The sequence below is a fragment of the Pan troglodytes genome, chromosome 3, assembly GCF_028858775.2.
Source record: "Pan troglodytes isolate AG18354 chromosome 3, NHGRI_mPanTro3-v2.0_pri, whole genome shotgun sequence".
Classification (NCBI taxonomy): Eukaryota; Metazoa; Chordata; class Mammalia; order Primates; family Hominidae; genus Pan; species Pan troglodytes.
Genome location: NC_072401.2, coordinates 46,606,234 through 46,621,288, shown reverse-complemented (window position 1 = coordinate 46,621,288; position 15,055 = coordinate 46,606,234). Strand labels below are relative to the sequence as shown.

The 15,055-nt window shown below is 42.4% G+C and overlaps 1 protein-coding gene across 11 annotated transcripts in view; it reads left to right on the top strand.

The window, feature by feature from the left end:
- GPAT3 (glycerol-3-phosphate acyltransferase 3) overlaps positions 1-15,055 on the top strand; it is a 118,709-nt gene that overhangs the window by 31,739 nt on the left and 71,915 nt on the right. The window lies entirely within an intron of this gene.

Sequence of the window (15,055 nt, the reverse complement as noted above, 5' to 3'; positions counted from 1 at the left end):
GGGACCCCATTTTGAGAACCAATGAGAATTCTTTTCATAGGATTATTTACTCATGCATTGCATTTATATTGAGATCTTGCCCCAAATGTTATCAGTCTTCTAGTGAAAACAATATCTGATAGATTTAAATATAAGTAAAACAAAAAAGTTTTTGTTAAAATAACAATGAGAATAGTGGAAATAAGTGAAGCATAGGAATCATGCTAGGAAATTAGGGTCCTTGACACCATTACCTGTTTCAAACTCTGGTTTGATGGGGAGTGTTTTTCCTTCAGAACTCTAGGAAGAAGACACCAGGAGGGGATAAATAAGAGTAATGGTGGCTGGGCGTGGTGGCTCACACCTGTAATCCCAGCACTTTGGGAGGTGGATCATGAGGTCAGGAGTTCAAGACCAGCCTGGCCAACATAGTGAAACCCTGTCTCTACTAAAAATACAAAAATTAGCCAGGCATGATGGCATGTGCCTGTAATCCCAGCTACTTGGGAGGCTGAGGCAGAATTGCTTCAACCCGGGAGGCAGAGGTTGCAGTGAGCTGAGATCGAGCCACTGTACTCCAGCCTGGGGGACAGAGCAAGACTCCTTCTCAGAAAAAAAAAAAAAGAGTAATGGTTGAGGCATTATGAATAATAGAAATGTGTTATAACAGCCATCACCGTAGTTGAAGAGATTTTATTTTTAACAGAGGCCAGGGTACATTGAAGCTAGTAATTAGTCAGCAAATTATTTTCTTTTTAATTGTTGCCATCAGCTAGTTGCTCTCTGCTCAAAGTGCAGAAATAAACTTTAGCACTTTATATTACAGGGTGGTGACAGCAGTCCATTAATTAAAGACAACTCTTGATTTGAACAGACTTTTAGCTTGTGAACTTGTAGAATAAAAGAGTTCAAGACTAATTCTGGGAAAAATTTGTTCTCTTTATCAATCTACTTATTTTTATCCTGCTTTAGTAAAGGGAGGGTATGCCTCTTAATAACATTTAAGAAACTGATAAGTTTCTAGTTTGGGCAGCCTGTCTAAATAGTTAATTCACAGCTGCATTTTTTTTTAATCTAATTTTTAAGTTTTTTAGGCCAGGCATGGTGGCTCATGCTTGTAATCCCAGCACTTTGGGAGTATTGCTTGAGTTCAGGAGTTTGAGATCAGTGTGGGCAACATAGTGAAACTCTGTCTTTACAGAAATTTTTAAAAAATTAGCCAGGCATGGTGGCACGTGCCTGTAGTTCCAGCTACTTGGGAGGCTGATATGGGAGGATTGCTTGGGCCTGGGAGGTTGAGGCTACCATGAGCCGTGATCGCACCACTGCACTCCAGCCTGGGCGTTGGGGCGAGACCTTGTCTAAAATAAATAAATAAATAAAAGATTTAAAGATTTTTAATTTCCCTGAACTGTTAATACTTTAAGGACCAAAGACAGAAAAGTCAATCTCTATGACTTTTCTAATCACGAATGTCTCTTGGTGGTGTGTGATTATACCATTAGAGATTTATAAATCATGCTCGATGTCACCAAATCATCAGGACATTATGTATATGCCTATGTGTATGTGTGCACGTGTGTGTGTAGATGTGGTTGCAATACTCTCTCTAAAGAGGTGAGAGCCTTACCCACTCAGGTAGGGTTAGAAGGCTAGATATTATATCAGCATCTAGATAAAATGTTGCTATCATCCAGAAAATTCTAATATAAAGCCAAATTTAAAAAGCCTGTTAAAGGTTTTCATGGTTATAATAATAATAATAATTCTAAAATCAGAGAAATATTCTGGGTGGATATTATTGGGGATAATGTAGCTAAAACTTCCTGAGGAAGAAGCCTCTCCCTGAGTGAGTATTTTTTTTTAGTGGAAACTTTTAACAACATTTTTATCATCTTTCCATTTTATTCTCCTTCATCACCTTTCTTCACTTCCCAGAGGTGTCAAAGTCTATGGTGGAGTTTTTGGTCCTAGTATTATCCTGGCAACACAGGGTACTTGGCCCTCAAATTCCTTCTCTAATCTTTCCTTAAAAGAAAGAAGGAAAGAAGGAAAGAAAGAAGAAAAGAAAAGAAAGGAAGGAAGGGAAGAAAAGGAAAAACTTACTTCTTCATGGGAATCGGCTACTGGGGCTCAGAACACAATACCCCAAACTAAGGGCATGCTGAGTAATGGTTTTTTTTTGTTATTGTTTTGAGACAGAGTCTCGCTCTGTTGTCCCAGCTGAAGTGAAATGGCATGATCTCGGCTCACTGTCACCTCTGCCTCCTGGGTTCAAGAGATTCTCTGCCTCAACCTCCCAAAGAACTGGGATTACAGGTGCCCACCACCACGCCCGGATAATTTTTGTATTTCTAGTAGAGACAGGGTTTCACCATGTTGGCCAGGCTGATCTCAAACTCCTGACCTCAGGTGATCCACCCTCTTCGGCCTCCCAAGGTGCTGGGCTTACAGACATGAGCCACTGCGCCTGGCCAGCATGCTCAGTAATGTCTTGTCTTGTCTTGTCTTGTCTTGTCTTTTCTTTTCTTTTCTTTCTTTCTTTCTCTTTCTTTCTTTCTTTCTTTCTTTCTTTCTTTCTTTCTTCTTTCTCTCTCTCTTCTCTCCCACACATACAACTCACTCTCTCTCTTTCTTTATCTCTTTCTCTTTCTCTCTCTTTCTCGCTCTCTCTTTCTTTTTTTTTTTTGACTGAGTCTCACTCTATTGCCCAGGCTGGAGTGCAGTGGCATGCTCCTGGCTCATTGCAACCTCTGTCTCCCAGGTTCAAGCAATTCTCATGCCTTAACCTCCCAAGTAACTGGGATTACAGGCGCTCTCCACCACGCCCGGCTAATTTTTGTATTTTTAGTAGAGATGGGATTTCACCATGTTGGCCAGGCTGGTCTCGAACTCCTGACCTCAAGTGATCCACCCACCTCAGCCTCCCAAAAGGCTGCAAAGTGCTGGGATTATAGGCATAAGCGACCTCGCCTGGCCCTCTTTCCTTTTTAGAGATAGGGTCTCGATCTGTTGCCCAGGCTGGAATGTGGTGGTGCAATCATGGCTGACTGCAGCCTTGAACTCTTGGGCCCAAGGGATCCTCCCATCCCAGACGTCCGAGTAGCTGGTACTATAGGCATGTGCCACCATGCCCAGCTAATTTTTAAATTTTTGTAGAGATGGGGTCTCACTAGTCCCAGGCTAGTCTGGAACTCCTGGTCTCAAGTGATCCTTCCATCTTGGCCTCCCAAAGTGTTGGGATTACAGGCGTGAGCCACTGTGCCCAGCTCTGGCATTTTGAGTACATTGAACTAAAGGATATTGGAAGGCCTCAGAAGCAAGGACTTTCTTTTTTTCTTTTTTTTGAGATGGAGTTTTGCTCTCGTCGCCCACACTAGAGTGCAGTAGTGCGATCTCAGCTCACTGCAACCTCTGCCTCCTGGGTTCAGGTGATTCTCCTGCCTCAGTCTTCTGAGTAGCTGGGATTACAGGGGCCTGCCACCACACCTGGCTAATTTTTGTGTTTTTAGTAGAGAGAGGGTTTCTCCATGTTGGCCAGGCTGGTCTTGAACTCTCAACCTCAGGGGATCAGCCTGCCTCGGCCTCCCAAAGTGCTGGGATTACAGGCGTGAGCCACCATGCTCAGCCAGAAGCAAGGTCTTTCTGACTTTCCCCAATTCTCCTGTCTCCCCACTCTGCCTGTCTTTCTCCCCGGAAGCAATTCCTCTTTTCCAAGGTGGGTCATAGACACTAGAACCTCTCTGCCCCAAAGCAAGCCATAAAACCTAGAACATTCACTCTCTATTTCTTTGCCTTTCTTCCTTGAACACCATTATTCCAGAGGGATTCTGTGAGAGGCATTTGAACCAGAGCAACTCCATCTTGAATAGGGGCTAGGTAAAATGAGGCTGAGACTTATTTATGGACTGCATTCGCAGATGGTTAGGCATTCTAAGTCACAGGATGAGACAGAAGGTCAGCACAAGGTCGTGAAGACCTTGCTGATAAAACAGGTTGCAGTAAAGAAGCCGGCTAAAACACACCAAAACCAGGATGGCAACAATAGTGAGCTCTGGTCATTCTCACTGCTACACTCCCACCAGCACTGTGACAATTTACAAATGACGTGGCAACATCAGGAAGTTACCCTATATGGTCTGAAAAGGGGAGGCATGAATAATCCACTCCTTGTTTAGCATATCATCAAGAAATAACTATAAAAATGGGCAACCAGAAGCTCTCAGGGTTGCTGTGTCTATGGAGTTGCCATTCTTTTATTCCTTTACTTTCCTAATAACTTGCTTTCACTTTACGGACTCATCCTGAATTATTTCTTGCGTGAGATCCAGGAACCCTCTCTTGGGGTCTGGATCTGGACCCCTTTCCTGTAACAGTCCTGCCTTACCTGGGAGGAAAGAATGCTACACAGAGAGGCCAAGAAGAATCTGAATGGACAGGCCTTGCTGGGTGTCTGCCCTCAGTCTATTACCATTAGGCTATAGCCTTTTGTCCTACATACAAAAGTTCTACATACCTGTCCATTCTTCATCGAAGTGAAGCATAAAAATAGACAGTTTTCCTTGGGGCTTGAGGTCTTCATTTCTGAAGGCGCCTATGTCGTGTTAAACTTTGATTAAATAAATTTGTCGTTCTTTTCTCTTGTTAACCTGTCTTTTGTTATAGGGCTGTTGGCTGTGACCCTGGTGATGAGTGAGGAAAGGTATCACACCTTTCCTTATGAATACTGAAAATCTAAAGCTTTGTAGTGTTGGGGTATTAGAAGTCCCAGGGGAAGAGGTTCTGATTAACTGGCACTAACTGAAGTTTATCAACAGTTAAATTCAAATGCCTACTGAAAGAGGCTGGACAGGTGATGAAAAGCAGAAAGTAAGCTGGGGTTAAGACACATTTTGATAAGTACTTAGGTACAAAGTACATGTCATTTTCTTCTTCTACTTTTTTTTTTTTTTTTGAGACAGAGTCTCACTCTGTCACCCAGGTTGAAGTGCAGTGCTGTGATCTCAGCTCACTGCAACCTCTGCTTCCCGGGTTCAAGCAATTCTCTTGCCTCAGCCTCCTTAGTAGCTGGGGTTACAGGTGCACCACATCTGGCTGATTTTTCTATTTTTAGTAGAGATTGGGTTTCATTGTGTTGGCCAGGCAGGTCTTGAACCCCTGACCTCAGGTGATCCACCCACCTCGGCCTCCCAAAGTGCTGGGATTACAGGTGTGAGCCACTGCTTGATATAAGAGATATGTCAATGCCAGGGTGATGACAAAAGACCGTGGAAGAGATGGAGAGGGGACACACTGAAGAGGTTACGTTCCGCAGACATGTGAGCTCAGGGTTGCCTGTGTTGGGGCTCAGGACCCACCACCCCAAAACATGACTATAGGAGACCAGACTATGACACCTCAAAATATACTTCTTTGGCATATTTCAAGCTGGTTATTCTAAGGAACTGCAGACACAGGAGTAGCTCTGAAAAGCTCTTGTTTTGTAAAAGAAATTTAGATCTATAAACGAAATCTACATTAGTAAAAGTATCTGTATCAGGAAGCTCTGAAAAACTCATTTTATAAAAGAAATTTAGATCTATAAAGGAAATCTACATTAGTAAAAGTATCTGTATCAGGAAGAGGGCTACTTCAGATTACTTTTATTACCTGAGAGACTTCATCTGCATAACAAGATAGCTTTCGGCCGGGTGTGGTTGCTCATGCTTGTAATCCCAGCATTTTGGGAGGCTGAGGCAGGCAGATCACCTGATGTCAGGAGTTCAAGACTAGCCTGGCCAACGCAGTGAAACCCTGTCTCTACTAAAAGTACAAAAATTAGCCAGGTGTGGTGGTGCACGCCTATAGTCCCAGTTACTTGGGAGGCTGAGGTGGGAGAATTGCTTGAACCCAGAAGGCAGAGGTTGCAGTGAGCCGAGATCGTGCCACTGAACTCCAGCCTGGGCGACAGAGCGAGACTCCATCTCAAAAACAAAAACAAACAAACAAACAAAACCCCCCAAAACAAGACAGCTTTTATCTACCATGCATTTCCTCCCCTCACCCTCTCATAACTTGTCTTTACCACACCCCAAAAGCTCCAAGCCCGTATTCCCTTCAGTAGCTCAGAGTGCTATGAAAGCTTCAATCACCCAGCCCCTTTTCAAGTTCCATATTTTGTGGGACTCTTGTACATATATATGTAATTCAGTATGTTTTTTCTCCTGTTAATCTGCTTTATGTCAATTTAATTTATAGCCCAGCCAAAAGAGATATACGAGAACCGAGAAGGGTGGAGGGAAGTAATTTTTTTCCCTCTCCAACACCTGATTTTAGAATAATATAGGCATTTTAATTTTAGTGTCAATATTTTAATATGTGGGCAATCAATTCAAATTTTTAAAATGTATTTATTTACTTTTTTGAGACGAAGTCTCCCTCTGTCGCCCAAGCTGGAGTGCAGTGGTGTGATCTCAGCTCACTGCAGCCTCTGCCTTCCGGGTTCAAGTGATTCTCCTGCCTCAGCCTCCCAAGTAGCTGGCATTACAGGCACCCACCACCACGCCTGGCTAATTTTTGTATTTTTAGTAGAGATGGGGTTTCACCATGTTGGCCAGTCTGGTCTCAAACTCCTGACCTCAAGTGATCCACCCGCCTTGGCTTCCCAAGGTGCTGGGATTATAGGCATGAACCACTGAGCCTGGCCATTTATTTATTGAAACAGGGTGTTGCTCTGTTGCCCAGGCTGGTGTGCGGTGACATGATCATGGCTTACTGTGTAATCACCTAACAGGTTCTTCCTGTGGGCTGCACAGACAAAATCAATTCACTGTGACCATGACATTGTAGTAAGGAAAGAGTTTAATTGACATAAGGCTGGCCACACCACATAGGGAGATGGAGTTATTACACCACATAGGGAGACAATTCAGAGGCTAGGGTCTTTCAGGGATAGTTTGGTGCACAGTGGGCTAAGGGAATGGGTGCTGCTGATTGGTTGGAGAAGCAATCATAGGGCTGTGGACAATGGTCCTTGTGCACTGAGTCTCCTTCTGGATAGGGGCTACAGGACCAGTTGAACTAAGAGTTGAGGGTCTGGGTGGAGTCATCTAGTTCTCAGAAATGCAAAAGTCTAAAGAGATGTCCCAAAAGGCCAATCTTAGGTTCTAAAATAGTGAATTGGAGAAGTTGCAAGTCTTGTGACCTCCAGAATAATGGCTGGTAATTGTTTAAGCCTACATTTTAGCAGAATTCGGGCCCCTGTCATCCTTCTAACCTGCTGGACTTTCTTTAGTTTTAGAAAGGCAGTTTAGTTTTGGGAAGGGTTACTATCATTTAAACTACAAATTTCTCCCAAAGTTAGCTTGGTGTGCACCCAAGAATAAGCAAGGATAGCTTGGAGGTTAGAAGCAAGATGGAGTCAACTATGTCAGATTTCTCTTACTGTCATAATTTTGCAATGGCAATTTTTCAACTGCACCCTCTATCTCCCAGGCTCAAGCAATCCTCTCACCCCAGCCTCCTGAGTAGTGGGGACTACAAGTGTATAACACTTGGCCTGGCTAATTTTTAAAATTTAGTTTTTGTAGAGATGGGGTCTCACTGTGTTGCCCAGGCTGGTCCAAACTCCTGGGCTCAAGCAATCTTCCCACCTCAGCCTCTCAAAGTGCTGGGATTGCCGGTGGGAAACACTGCCCAGCCAATTCAAAGTTTCTGGAGAACATTTTATGAGACCTTTGTAAAGGGCATCTGGCCTGTGGTTCTCTGGCTTGTGACTGCTGATTTACATATAACCAGTATATAAATGAGTTGGGAAGAGGAGAGCCTGGGCTTTCTCTTCAGAGGTTTCTCTTCACCTGTGTACCCACTCCTTCAAGCTTCATACTTGCCCCTGTGAGACCCTCCATTCAATTCAGCAAGTGTGTAATGACAACATCGTTTGCCCTGGGATGAAAATTCTCACCTCTAGCTCTCACTACTACTTTGAAGACTTGATATAGTAGGTTCAGGTATCAGATACTATGACAGTGGTTCCAATAAGACTAGATTAAGTCCCAGCACTTTGGGAGGCCAAGGCAGGCAGATCACCTGAGGTCAGGAGTTCAAGACCAGCCTGGCCAACATGGTGAAACCCAGTCTCTACTAAAAATACAAAAATTAACCAGGTGTGGTGGCGTATGCCTGTAATCCCAGCTACTTGGGAGGCTGAGGCAGGAGAGTCGTTTGAACCCTCGAGGTGGAGCTTGCAGTGAGCTGAGATGGCGCCACTGCACTCAAGCCTGGGCAACAGAGCGAGTTTCTCTTTAAATAAATAAACAAACAAATAGATAAAGTTTAGCCTAAAGCTACCTCCTTACATATTTTAAGTTTGGCCTAAAGGTTTATCTGTACATAGCAAACTGGATGTGTAAATGGATGTGTAAACAGACTATAACCTACTCTTGTAGCAACAGCAAGAAGCCAACTCTCAAGACAGCAGCCATACTTCAATCATTCACAGGTGGCCAACTATTTAAGCAAGACAAACACTGAGCTGTAACCAATCCAGCTCTTTCTGTACCTCACTTGCATTTTCTGTGTGTCATTCTTTTTTCTGTCTATAAATCTTCGCTGACCAGACAGTAGTGCCAGAGTTGCTCTGAATCTATTTCTGGTTTTAGAAGGTGGGCTGTCTGATTCATGAATCATTCTTTGCTCAATTAAACTCTGTTTAATTTGTCTAAAGTTTTTAACAGTAGATCCAAGGATTAGGCTTTAAGCCTAAGAAAAGCCTAAGAAAAAGTTGGATGTATCAATCAATATTATCCTTGAAAAGTTCCCTAGAAATTCGCCATCATGGCGATCATTTTAGACGACCTCTCACCATGTTAGTTTTCCTTCTGAAACTGCCTTTTGCAAAAATTATGACAGTAAAAAAAAATCTGACATAGAAAAATTATGACAGTGAAAGAAATCTGACCTAACTGACTCCTTCTTGCCTTTAACCTCCAAGCTGCCCTTGTCCATTCCTGGGTGTAGGCCAAGCTAACTACAGGAGGAATTTAGCTTATCATTTAACTTTGAAACAAAGACGATAGCTGGGATAACAAAGGTTCAAGCGATTCTCCTACCTCATCCTCCTGAGTAGCTGGAATTACAGGTGCCTGCCACTATGCCTGGCTAAATTTTGTATTTTTAGTAGAGATCGCGTTTCACCATGCTGGCCAGGCTGCTCTCAAACTCCTGATCTCAGGTGATCCGCCCACCTTGACCTTCCAAAGTGCAGGGATTACAGGTGTGAGCCACCGCACCTGGCCTAAACTCTCTATTGCAATTCTCTTGTCTTAATAAATTGGCTTTATTTGGGCAGTGGGCAAGAAGAATCTGTTGGGCAGTTATGCTTCCATTATTGGAATAGATTCATTACTTCTTGGACTGAGCACAAATGAAGTACTTATGTGGCTTTTAGGGCTGAGCAGTTTGAAAATATAAACTATAGCTTTAAACACTAGGATTGCACTCCATGGAGAAAATGTTCACATTTTGAGAGAACCTCCCCTAGGAACTGAGAGTTCTAGAAGGAAAAGCACATTTATATTCCCCATTTCAAAAAGGTCTCCGAGTGGAATGACCACTATTTTAATTTTTGTTATTTACATTATTTTAGTCATATAATTTAATTCACATATGTTAAATAGGGCACGGGGTATTAGGCAATTCCACTGTAAATAATGTACCTCCAAGTAGCATTATTTTTTGTTGGATACTTACTTTCATGTAATCCAGCATTTTTCCAAGTGTAGCCCAGCTACTCCTGGAAGCCTTCGCCACCTTTCAGGGGGACTGGGCACTGTGGCTCATCCCTGTAATCCCAACACTTTGGGAAGTTGAGGCAGCAGGATTGCTTGAGCCTGGAAGTTCAAGACCAGCCTGGGAATAAAGAAACTCCATTTGTACAGAAAAATTAAAAATTTAGCTGGGTATGGTGGTGTGCATCTGTAGTCCAGCTACTCTGGAGGCTGAAGTGGGAGGATCGTTTGAGACCAGTAGATTAAGGCTGTAGTGAGCTGTGGTCATGCTACTGTGCTCCAGCCTGGGTGACAAAGTGAGACCCTGTCTGGAAAACAAAAATCTTTCAGAGGGTGCATGAGGTCAAAACTATCTTTTTTTTTTTAAATACTGAGATGTTATTTTCCTTTTTTAGCCTCATTCTCTCATACATGTGATTTATTATATTTTTGATGCATCAAATTGGCCAGGATATAGTCTCCAGTTATTCAGGGGCTATAGTCCTCTAGTTACAATCTAGGTGTTACTGTGAAGTTATTTTATTGATATTGATATTTTACTGATAGCTTCTTGTGCCTTAGAATTTCAGTCAGCTCCATCTGATAGCCTGCCCTGTGGATTTCAGACTTGCCTTGCCTGTCCCCACAATTGCATAAATGATTGTTTACAGTAAATCTCTTAATACATATTTCCTTCTGTTCTGATTAAGATTTTGACTGATAGAGGCCAGGCATGGTGGCTCACACCTGTAATTCCAGCACTTTGGGAGGCCGAGGCAGGTGGATCACTTGAAGTCAGGAGTTCGAGACCAGCTTGGCCAACATGGTGAAACCCCGTCTCTACTAAAAATACAAAAATTAGCCGGCAGTGGTGGCACGCGCCTGTAATCCTAACTACTTGGGAGGCTGAGGCATGAGAATAGTTTGAATCCGGGAGGTGGAGGTTGCAGTGAGTGGGCATCGTGCCACTGCATACCAGCCTAGGTGACAAAGTGAGATTCCATCTCAAAAAAAAAAAAAAAAAAAGATTTTGACTGATAGAAATTTTGGTAGTGGAAGTGGTTATAGAGAAACAGAATCATAAGAATGAGTTTTTGGAGTTGGTTTTCTAATCTGATTAGTTTTGAAGGCACCAATGCCTCTATTTTCAGTGGTAAAGAGGGCACTGGTAGTCCACATTATGATATGGTAAGAGATATGCAAGTCATGGCCACTGGATACTTCTAATAAAATATCTACTGGAGGCAAGGTTCTGGGTGGCCAAGTATTTGCTTTTAGTCAAACTACGGAATATAATAAGATTGGCTGATTGTTCCTAACTTCGCTGAGTAGTAGGAAAAGAAAAGGATGAGCTCAAGCCTTCAAATTCTCAGGTCATACTCCACATAAAAAACCTGAAAGCTTCTATGTCTGTCCTGAAATAAACCCTCATCTCCTGTAGCCACATGGCAAAGATTTCTGAAAACCAACCCCCGAGTCTCCCTCTGCCAAGGGCTGAATTAAATACAAAAGTGAGTCCTTGACTGAGAAGGAACAGGATCCTGGAATTTGGTATGGGAACAAGGCAGATCTTGATGAAGCTGAGGCTACAGAATCCCTAAGTTCTGATGCATCTCCTTTGCCAGTTGTAGCTGCTTTCCACCACTGCCTGAAGAAGTTAGCCCTCCTTTGCCTGAAGAATGTGTCATGGCCTTCCCTGAGGCATTTGCCTTGCTCATTCTCCTCAGGACCTGCCTCCATCACTCCTGTCTGGTTCTAGACTAGAACTAGACTCCAGTCCTAGCAGGTCATGAAAGGTGAGGTATACTATACTCCATAATATGTCCTAGGAGAAAGTATACTGTACTCCAAAAGAACTGCTTTTTTTTTTTGAGACAGTTTCTCGCTCTGTTGCCCAGGCTGGAGTGCAGTGGTGTGATCTCAGCTCATTGCAACCTCTGCCTTCTGGGTTTAAGTGATTCTCTGCCTCAGCCTCCCAAGTAGCTGGGATTACAGGCATGTGCCACCACGCCCGGCTAATTTTTGTATTTTAGTAGAGACGGGGTTACTCCTGTTGGTCAGGCTGGTCTCGAACTCCTGACCTCAGGTGATCCACCCACCTCGGCCTCCCATAGTGCTGGGATTACAGGGGTGAGCCACTGTGCCTGGCCAAAGAACTGCATATTTTTTGCAAAGTATGCTGAAAGAAATCTAGAGAATTGTGTGGGAATGACGTGAAGGAAGTGGGAGCATGTCATCCTGGTTCACAAGTAAAACTAGGAGCTTATGTAGGGCAGGTGATCAATGGAGTTTTATCTCAGGTCCATCTTATATTGGGCCCAATGAATCTTTGAACCCATCCTGTGGTTATTTTCCCAGTCCTGGAATGCAAAATTGGAATAGACATACTCAGCAACTGGTAGGATCTCCATGATGGATCCCTGACCTGTGAAGTGAGGGATGTGGATGAGAACAGGAGACAGGTGTGTGTGTATGTGCACTGAGGGAAGCACTGGGATGTGACCAAAGACCCAGAGAAGAAGAAACCCTGCATAAAACAGAAGGTGGGAAAGATTTTTTTTGGCATGTGATGAAAATTGGGTTGGATGCAGACTGTGGAATGCTTCCAGATCTAACCTAAGATGTTCAATATTTCAGCTTTTAACTTCTGGCTATTAGAGAGTGTTAAAGTAACTAAATATGGTCTGAGAAGGCCTCTGTGCTTCTATATTTGAGTCCTTGTGGATGAACTGCAACCTAACTTAATAGGCAGACAAGATCGAAAAACCTAACTTAAGAGTATGCACCTGGCCAGTGTGGTGGCTCACACCTGTAATCCCAGCACTTTGGGAGGCTAAGGCAGGCAGATCACCTGAGGTCAGGAGTTTCAGACCAGCCTGACCAACATGGTGAAACCCCGTCTCTATCAAAAGTACAAAAATTAGCTGGGCGTGGTGGCGCCTGCCTGTAATCCCAGCTACCTGGGAGGCTGAGGCAGGAGAATCATTGGAACCTGGGGGGCGGAGGTTGCAGTGAGCTGAGATCATGCCACTGCACTCCACCCTGGGCAACAGGGCAAGACACCGTCTCTAAAAAAAAAAAAAAAAAAAAAAAAAGAGTATGTGCCTGTAACAATAGCTGAGTGTTGGCCAGTCCCAGGAGTCATACTTTAACCACTCATAGACTGCTGAGTGTTCAAACTGTGTTCAAATAAGGCAAACACCAACCTGTAACCAATCTAGCTGTTCTGTTCCTGTACATCACTTTACTTTTTTTGTCTATAATTTTTTTCTGACCATGAGGCACTCCTGGAGTCTCTGTGAATCTGCTGTGATTCTGGGAGCTGCCCGATTCGTGAATTGTTCATTGCTCAATTAAACTCCTTTAAATTTAATTTGGCTGAAGTTTTTCTTTTACAGAAGTTGCTGCTGGCTTTAAACAAGGGTGTGTCAAGAAGTGAAATTCTGTGCAGGTGGAAAAGGGGTAGAATAACAGGCAGAAAGATATGATGAATGCTGTAGCTTCTGATATCAAGCAATGAGTTCACAGTGGGAAAATTCATCTAATACACAAACCAAGGCAGGATATAATGAAAGCTCAAGAAATGTGTGAAATAAAACCAGAGAAAAGAAAGATTTTATAAAGATACTGGAGATAAGCAATGCAACTTGTCTGTTGAATAAAGTACTTCAAAAGTCTGCTTCACCCCCAGACTTCTGAGTTCTACCATACCTTTTAAATTGAACGAATAGTCTTTGTTTGGCTTCAGCTATGACGTATTATTTGCCATAGGCTTCTACTCATGACAATATTGACAACTGCTCAAAGTTTTTTTAGCCTAAATTCTGTTCACATTGGCCACAATTGCTGTAAAAGCAGAGGCTTGAAGAAGACTTGAATAACACAATGAGTTAACAGGTAAGGGCAGCTGTTTGGAATCAATTATTTTTGCTTTGATATCCATACACTTAGCTGGACCTCAATGGATTTTTTTTTTTCTTTTTAGACAGGGTCTTCTTCTGTTGCCCAGGCTGGAGTGCAGTAGGGTACATGTCGTCAGGACCTCCTGAGGCTGTCATGAAAAAAAAAAAAAAAAAAAAATATATATATATATGTATACACACACACGCATACACGTAGCCTATAATCCTAGCACTTTGGGAGGCCGAGGCAGGTGATCTCCCCGCTATGGATATGACCTATGGATATGACCTATGGATATGACCTTATTTGGAAAAAGGGTCTTTGCAGATTAAGGCAAGAAAAAGATGGAGAGTTTTTGCCCTTGCACCAGGCTGCCTGCTGATCTCTGCATAGAGCTTTGCATATATACAGTATGTATATATATACAGTATACTATATGTATATACACACTTATATATACACTATATATGTGTATATATACATACATACTATACATACAGTATATATACAATGTATGTATATATATTGTATGTATATACTGTATATATAGTATACGTGTGTACATATAATATATATAATATGTGTGTATTATATATGTATATATGTATATGTGTATATATACACACACTCCTGTATATATATATACCCATACACACCTGTATATACATATATATGTAGAGATCAGCTGTTTGTGTGTATATATATATACACACATATATATACATATGTGTATATATATGCATATATACACATATGTGTATATATATGCATATATATACACATATATACACATATGTATGTGTATATATGTGTATATATACACACAGGTGTGTAAGTGTATATATATACAGGTGTGTATATATGTTCATAGTTACGGGTGTTAGGACTTGGACATATCTTTTGGGGAGGTATACATGCCTGGATTAATAGGTAAAAAAACAGGATTATGGATAAATTCATTACTAAGCATTGACTATCAACTGCCATTTAATACATACTCTCCAATCCCAATAACAACCTCTGCAGGTAGGTGTTATTATCCTTATTTTACAGAGATGGTAATTATAACGGGTTGAATTGCACCTTCCCCAAAAGGTATGTCCAAGTCCTAACACCCCTAACTATGGATATGACCTTATTTGGAAAAAGGGTCTTTGCAGATTAAGTTTAATTCAGGGAAGAATCTCCAGATTAGATCATCCTGGATGAGGGTGGGCCCTAAATCCAGAATAATGTGTCTTTGTAAAAGAAAAGATGGGAAGAAGAGACAGGAAGGTCATGTGAAGACTGAGGCAGAGATGTGTGTGCTGCCACAAACCAAAGAATGCTGGGATCCACCAGAAGCTGGAAGATTCTCCTCTACAGTTTTTGGTGGGAGTGTGACCTTACAGACAGACACCTTGATTTCACACTTCTGGTCTCCAGAA